Source organism: Electrophorus electricus, chromosome 8, assembly GCF_041902795.1.
Source record: "Electrophorus electricus isolate QZ-2024a chromosome 8, ASM4190279v1, whole genome shotgun sequence".
Taxonomy (NCBI): domain Eukaryota; kingdom Metazoa; phylum Chordata; class Actinopteri; order Gymnotiformes; family Gymnotidae; genus Electrophorus; species Electrophorus electricus.
The window spans coordinates 15,220,370-15,226,595 of NC_137504.1; positions in this window are offsets into that span (position 1 = coordinate 15,220,370).

Genomic DNA, 6,226 nt, shown 5'->3' on the forward strand with positions numbered 1-6,226 from the left:
AAGGCGTGCTTTTGTAATAGTACTAGAATTCTTTTCAGAGGTGGACTAAGAAAAATCCAGACATTGCAATGAGCATTCAAATCCAAGATATTCACATATACCTGCTACTCAGGAACAGATTACAGTAGCCTATCCAGATTTCATCTTATAATTAACTTGAAATGTCAGTAGTAAAGTTTGACTTGCCATTCACAGTCAGAATTATATGCTGTGTGCTTGGAACTCCTCGCATTTTGCCACAATGTTTACTGACAATACATTTGCACTAAAGCATGTAGGTATGCACACTGTTTCAATTGGATTTTCAAATATGCCAAAAGGTCCTTATTGCTGTGGCTTGTGTAAATAGTCATGTTGTAATTGAATGGTGCACCACCGGAACATCTGCCAGACACAGAAGCCCATAACAATGACAAAACAATGACAAAATAGGTTGAAAAGTCAGACTATGGAATACTATTAAGACAAAAAATGTGTGACAGTGGGGAGAACCAGAGTTGCTTTTTCCAACTTCAGGTAGCACTGTTTTTCTGAGAACAGATGACCACATCGCTAGAGAATCAGCAATCCCATGCACCCCCTCATTTGCTTCAAGTAAACTTTTTCCAGATGTGCAAATACTTCCAGACGCTGTTGTTTGTGATAGCTTGGGGCAGGCCTTGTTAGTCGCGCTCAAGTGGAATGGTCACGGGGGCACAGAGGCAGGCGAACTGGCTGGAAGAGACCACACGGCATGGTTTCTGGTTTCCTCTGATCTGATTAAGTCCCATCGACTGAACAGGGGAACCAAAACAGCGAATCTTGCTATCTATTTTGTTCTGTATTATCTCTGCTTCACCTGTTCTCCATGGCTTCCAGAGCACAGTGCAGGACATGGTAGAAGAAAGAAAGGCTTTACTTTGGGATTTACCTTATTCCGCATGGCTAAAGTGCAGGCTCTGGGGTTATCTGTTGACATGCAGACTCGGGTTTCAAGTGACATCAGTCAACACAGACAAGAAGAGGTCTCCTGGGAAGGAGGTGACAGAAATGGGACTCATGTGGCTCTTTCCTGTCTCCCATGATGAAAGGCTTATCCTTATTATTCTCTGAGCTGTTCAACACTCACTGAATGACTTTTCGCACTGTCTGGGAAGTTGGCTATATTGAATGCGTCGAGCACTTCTTGATTAAAGTGTGTCTTGGCCTTATCTGGTCTTGACCACAAAAAGAAAGTGTGTGTGTAAGTATGTGTGTGTGTGTGTGTGTGTGTGTGTGTGTGTGTGTGTGTGTGTGTGTGTGTGTGTGTATTTTACAACCGGCATGTTGGAGGTGGGAGACCTAGGGACAGGAACACCAGAACATTTTCTGCAACCGTTATTTCACTATGAGCTTTGACAGACACCAGAGGTTGAAAGAGAAAAAAAAGGCTGTTCCTCATAAATTCCAAGATAATAGTTGTCTAATTTGGGCTTGGTGAGTCAGGTATGTCTGGTAGATTGGCTCAAACGCTAACTTGTAATGCATGGTGCCTACTAGAAAGAGAGGACCTCCTGAGACGTGCTCAAGTCATCAACAGTCTAGTTGCAGGCATGCAAAGTCTTCAACCCCTGCCCCATTCTCCTCCAAATCATATTTGACCATCGGAAACACAGAAACAACACACCTCTGACCACAAGCCATTTAAAAGTCAGTCGAATTATCTCCATAAAATCCATCAAGCCTGCCATATACAATAAAAGTCCCTAATATGCTAAGTGCCCAGGAATTGTTCCAATCAGGGCAAATATTCAATTGATAATTTTTTTTTTAGTTTTGATGAGAGGGAAAAATTGTGGCTCTGGAAAGTTGCAAATTCATTCTGCATAAAACCTCTAGCCAAATTACAACAGTATAATCATCAGTAAAAAATAAGCACAGTGTCACAAAGTTGTACAATAATAGCTCAGGTTCTATTGACAGGGAAGAAAAATAGTTTAGGCATGGGTGCTATACAAAAGGTTAATTGAGGTCAGAGACTAAGTACAAACAAAAGGAGCATATAGATGCCAATTTTCAGAGGAAACTCCTTGTGGTGGACCTTGATAAAGATATGTAAGAGAAATGGTTAGTACTCTGGAATTTATTATGAAGCATTCTTCTAAGCCACAGAGATTTTTTTTTCCAAAGGATTCTTAAAATTAGGCCAGTCTTTTAAAGGAATAACCTCCATAGTTTTACACTCCACAGTAAACAAATGCTGAGGGAATGCAACTATATTTTATCATATTTGTCCCAAGTTGTTTTGGAATAGCTTTTGCTTGTTTTTTACACAAATTCTTCACCCCAAAAATCTAAACTAGGAGAAGAATGAATAGAACTCATTTGCATCATGTATTTACATAATGCTAACTGGTCCCCACTTTCAGTCATTCCTCAATAGCAGCAGTGCTGGTTTTGGACAAATCTTTTCATGCCTTAGCGTTATAAAACAGGGCCACAGGAGAAAGCAATAAAAGGTTTCCTCAAGCTCATCATGCCAATCATGCTCACAACAATGGCACACAATCACCAGTAAACAACTGCAGCCTGTGATTTGGGGCCCAGCCCATCCCAAGTGGAAACAACCAATCACTGGCCACAGCCAAAAGCACAGTAGAGGAGAGTAAAGAGCTCTTTCCTGTGTCCTTATCCTTTATGGTGTTTGCTTTTGGAGAGCTGCTTCTTGCAACACTACTACAAGGTTTCCAAATACATTTCAGTGTTCTTTCGGCAAACGATCACCAAAGGTGCATGAACAATGCCTGGATTGGAGGGATAAGATTCAGAGTCAGGTCATTTCCTGCAGGCGTGTTCCTTTTTTCACCAGACAGTGTTTTTCTTTCTCACAAGTGCTGTTTGGCATTCCTCCCTAGGGTTCGTTTAGAGAGCCTGGGCAGAGCTGAGAAGCCCTGGAAGAGGGCTTGTTAGGCAGGCCAGGATCTTGACCCGTTGTTACCGAGCAACAGACACCAAGAAAAACAATGGGAAGTTAGGGTGTTTGGATTTTTGATTTCTGACTGCAGACTGTGAACGTGTTCAAGGTTAATATATGGGGAGATAAAGTGTTCACTGAATATGCATTTAAGTATTAATATCTGATCAATGATTTGTCCATATTAGCCGTAGCCTACTTCTTGGACATACAGTATTTTTCTGTTGAGCTGCTACAGTCTCAACAACAATTAATTATGCATCAATTAGATGCATTACTTATAGTATTTCTGAATAAAATATAAGATAAGCGAGGTAACACTATACATCCAAAGGGATATTGTTGAATATATTATGGTATTTAACACTTTATGGACTTATTTCCTGGTTGTATTTGAAGCTGCCTAAACAAAATTATCAATGCACATTCACCACTGAAAATTCTTTATGGTCTTTAGTTTACAACTGATTTCCTTAGTCTAGGAAATCAATACTATTTAGTGGTACTGTAGCCCCACGTAGTACTACAGTATGTAGTAGCCCTAGGTAGTACTACACTAGTGTTACTTATCATTTTTGTTTTTTTGGAACACCATCCCAAATAATGTTATTGACATTACTGAACCCACTAAGTAAATCTATTTTAATGCTACAAATAGTCCCACATGTTCTGGGTACAAATCTAACCCACACTCATACATGTGTAGAGACAACAAGGTTTAGCGATACACTTTAATTCCCATAACAGCAGTCATCAGCATTCTGTATACTTATCAGTGCAAAACCCACATTCACAAATGGGTGCATGTCTCAGTGAGGCCAGTTTGAGCATGAGAACAAACATTTCACAAAGCCATTTCTCATCAGCCCTGACTAATACAGCCCCAAGTCCCTTTGCACAGCCATTCAACTGTTTGTTTTCACCTGGGTGCGAACACGTCACTGTTCGCCCTTGCAGACACACAGGGCTTCCTTCTCAAGCTGTGAAGCTATTCTTCAGTGTCCTCAGGACCAAACTTGTTGAGCATGTCCTCCTGACTATTGTGCATGTGTATGCATGTGTGTGTGTGCATGTGTGTGAGTGTGTGTGCGCGCACGTGTGTGCCTCTCTGTGTGTGTGTGTGTGTGTGTGTATGTGTGTGTGTGTCTGTGTCTGTGTCTGTGTCTGTGTGTGTGAATTTGCTGTTTACCAGGGCGAGGTCATCGGTTTTCTCCCTGCCCTTCACTTGACTTTCATGCTGCCCAAATGTTCTTGCCTCAGACTAAATCCGCAAAACAAGTGGAACAACCATGTACTTGCTTTGCACTGTAGACCTGAGAGCTGATGATAAATTTCCAATAGTTTTAGGTCACCAGCTTTGAGAATTTTAAAAGCTTAAGGGTAACTTTGCCACTTATCTGTAAACAAACTGAGGTAAATACAATCCTTTGCGAATGAATTCCCCTTACTGAACCTGCACATTATTCATTCCATTTTTCATATTCTTTTGAACACTTGACATAAAAGGCAGTTCTTCATCATGATCACACTACTGAAAGAATGACCTCATCTGACAATGCTGAAATCCTACCCTCAGCTGAATATGACTACCTTCATAGCAATTTAGTTTACCACATATGGAAATGATTCTTACTTAACTGTCATATCTGAATTTGACTAGCCAAATTTTTAAATTTTCTTCTATTGCAGAAGTGATGACTTCACTCTCTGTTTTTTAATCCCTTATGGTTTTTGAAGCCTGACCAAAAGGTTACAGGAGACTATCAAGTGGCAGTTCTCACCCACTGTGACCCTTAAACTCTAATAATGACTACAGAGTTTACCAGCTGGTGCTTAGTGTGTTTTGGGGAACACATTAAAAATCAGTGATGGTGATGTGGTGAGTCAGGTGTTTTTTTTTCCAAGAACAAAGTGAGAAGGCTGAGATCAGCAATCCTCACTGGGTGTGTTATTCTACTCAGTGCCAGATCCTGCTGCCAGCATAGGAATGAAATAAGGGCCTTTTTGGACTTTTTTAATTTTCAGTCTAAACCTGGATTACAGCTGTCAAGGGAAAAATATCATGATGATACTGTTTTAACTTTTTCTTAGAATAATTGAGGCTTAATGTTGCTGCTGAAGTAACAATAAATAAATAAACAAATAAATAAATTAGTAAAATAGACCCACCGATATTTTGAGCAGAAGAAACCTGTGTCAGCTGTGATGTAACTGCATCCACAATGGCCTACTTCAAAACTGCTGAAGGAAGCTTTCCAAAGGCCACAAGCTACACACTACAGCCTGAAATCTAGCATCCCTGGACTTGCTTCTGACCATCCAGCTGACACTAGTTTTTCGGTCTTCTTAAAATCTAAATACACAGAACTCTGTGCCATTACAGCAGCAGTAGCATTTTATGTATAAACTCTTCTATGATCCATGCAGTAAAACCCTGAATGCTATAAGTCTAACTGGGAAACATTTTCCATAGGTGTGTGCTGGTTTTGGCAGTTTGGTAAATTGTAGAACCATTACATGGAACTAAGAAGTTAGAAGTTTTTCTTATTTAGCTTAAGAGACTAAGAGATTTCTCTTCCGTCTGTGAGGCACACATTATGTTTTATATTCACTGAGGTCTGTGAGATATGGCTTGACCCTGGGGTGTCCTATCACATCTGCCACCAATATGCGACTCAGCATGATACTAACCACATAAATTAAACAGTAAAATTTTTATAAATGTCTTTTAAGTTTAGTAATGGTATTCCACAATACCAGTATTGTTTGCCTCCATGTGCCACACTTTCATGTTAGCAATTATGAGCTTTAGTGACAGTGCATCAGTGGATTGCCCCATGAAGCCATTCAGCACTGGGGTCAATCAAATTTCACATTGTTGCCAAAAATAATTCACGAGCGCTGGCAAAAAAGTGATTAATGTTTGTTTTTGTGACATGTTTGAACTGTTTAAGGAAGTAATGTTTTTTTTTTTTTTTTTTTTTTTTTTTTTTTTTTAAAGCAAATGGCTGAAGCATAAAGGAAATGAAAAAAGGCAGGGACATTTGGGAATATTAAAAAGTAAGTTTGAGACGTCTGTGGTTGAGAAGCTTACTCCGCACAATAGTTACTACATATTAACCATCTTTCATTTTCACCTTTAACCTTTAAAGGTCCATGACTAAAAGTGCTAGAGAATATAACTGTGAACTTTCAACATGTCTAAGTTTTCATTGCCGCCTTGGAACATATCACGAAACGTTCCTAAAAAATAGTATAGTTTTTTATTGTGTGTGTGTGCGCGCGCGTGCGTGA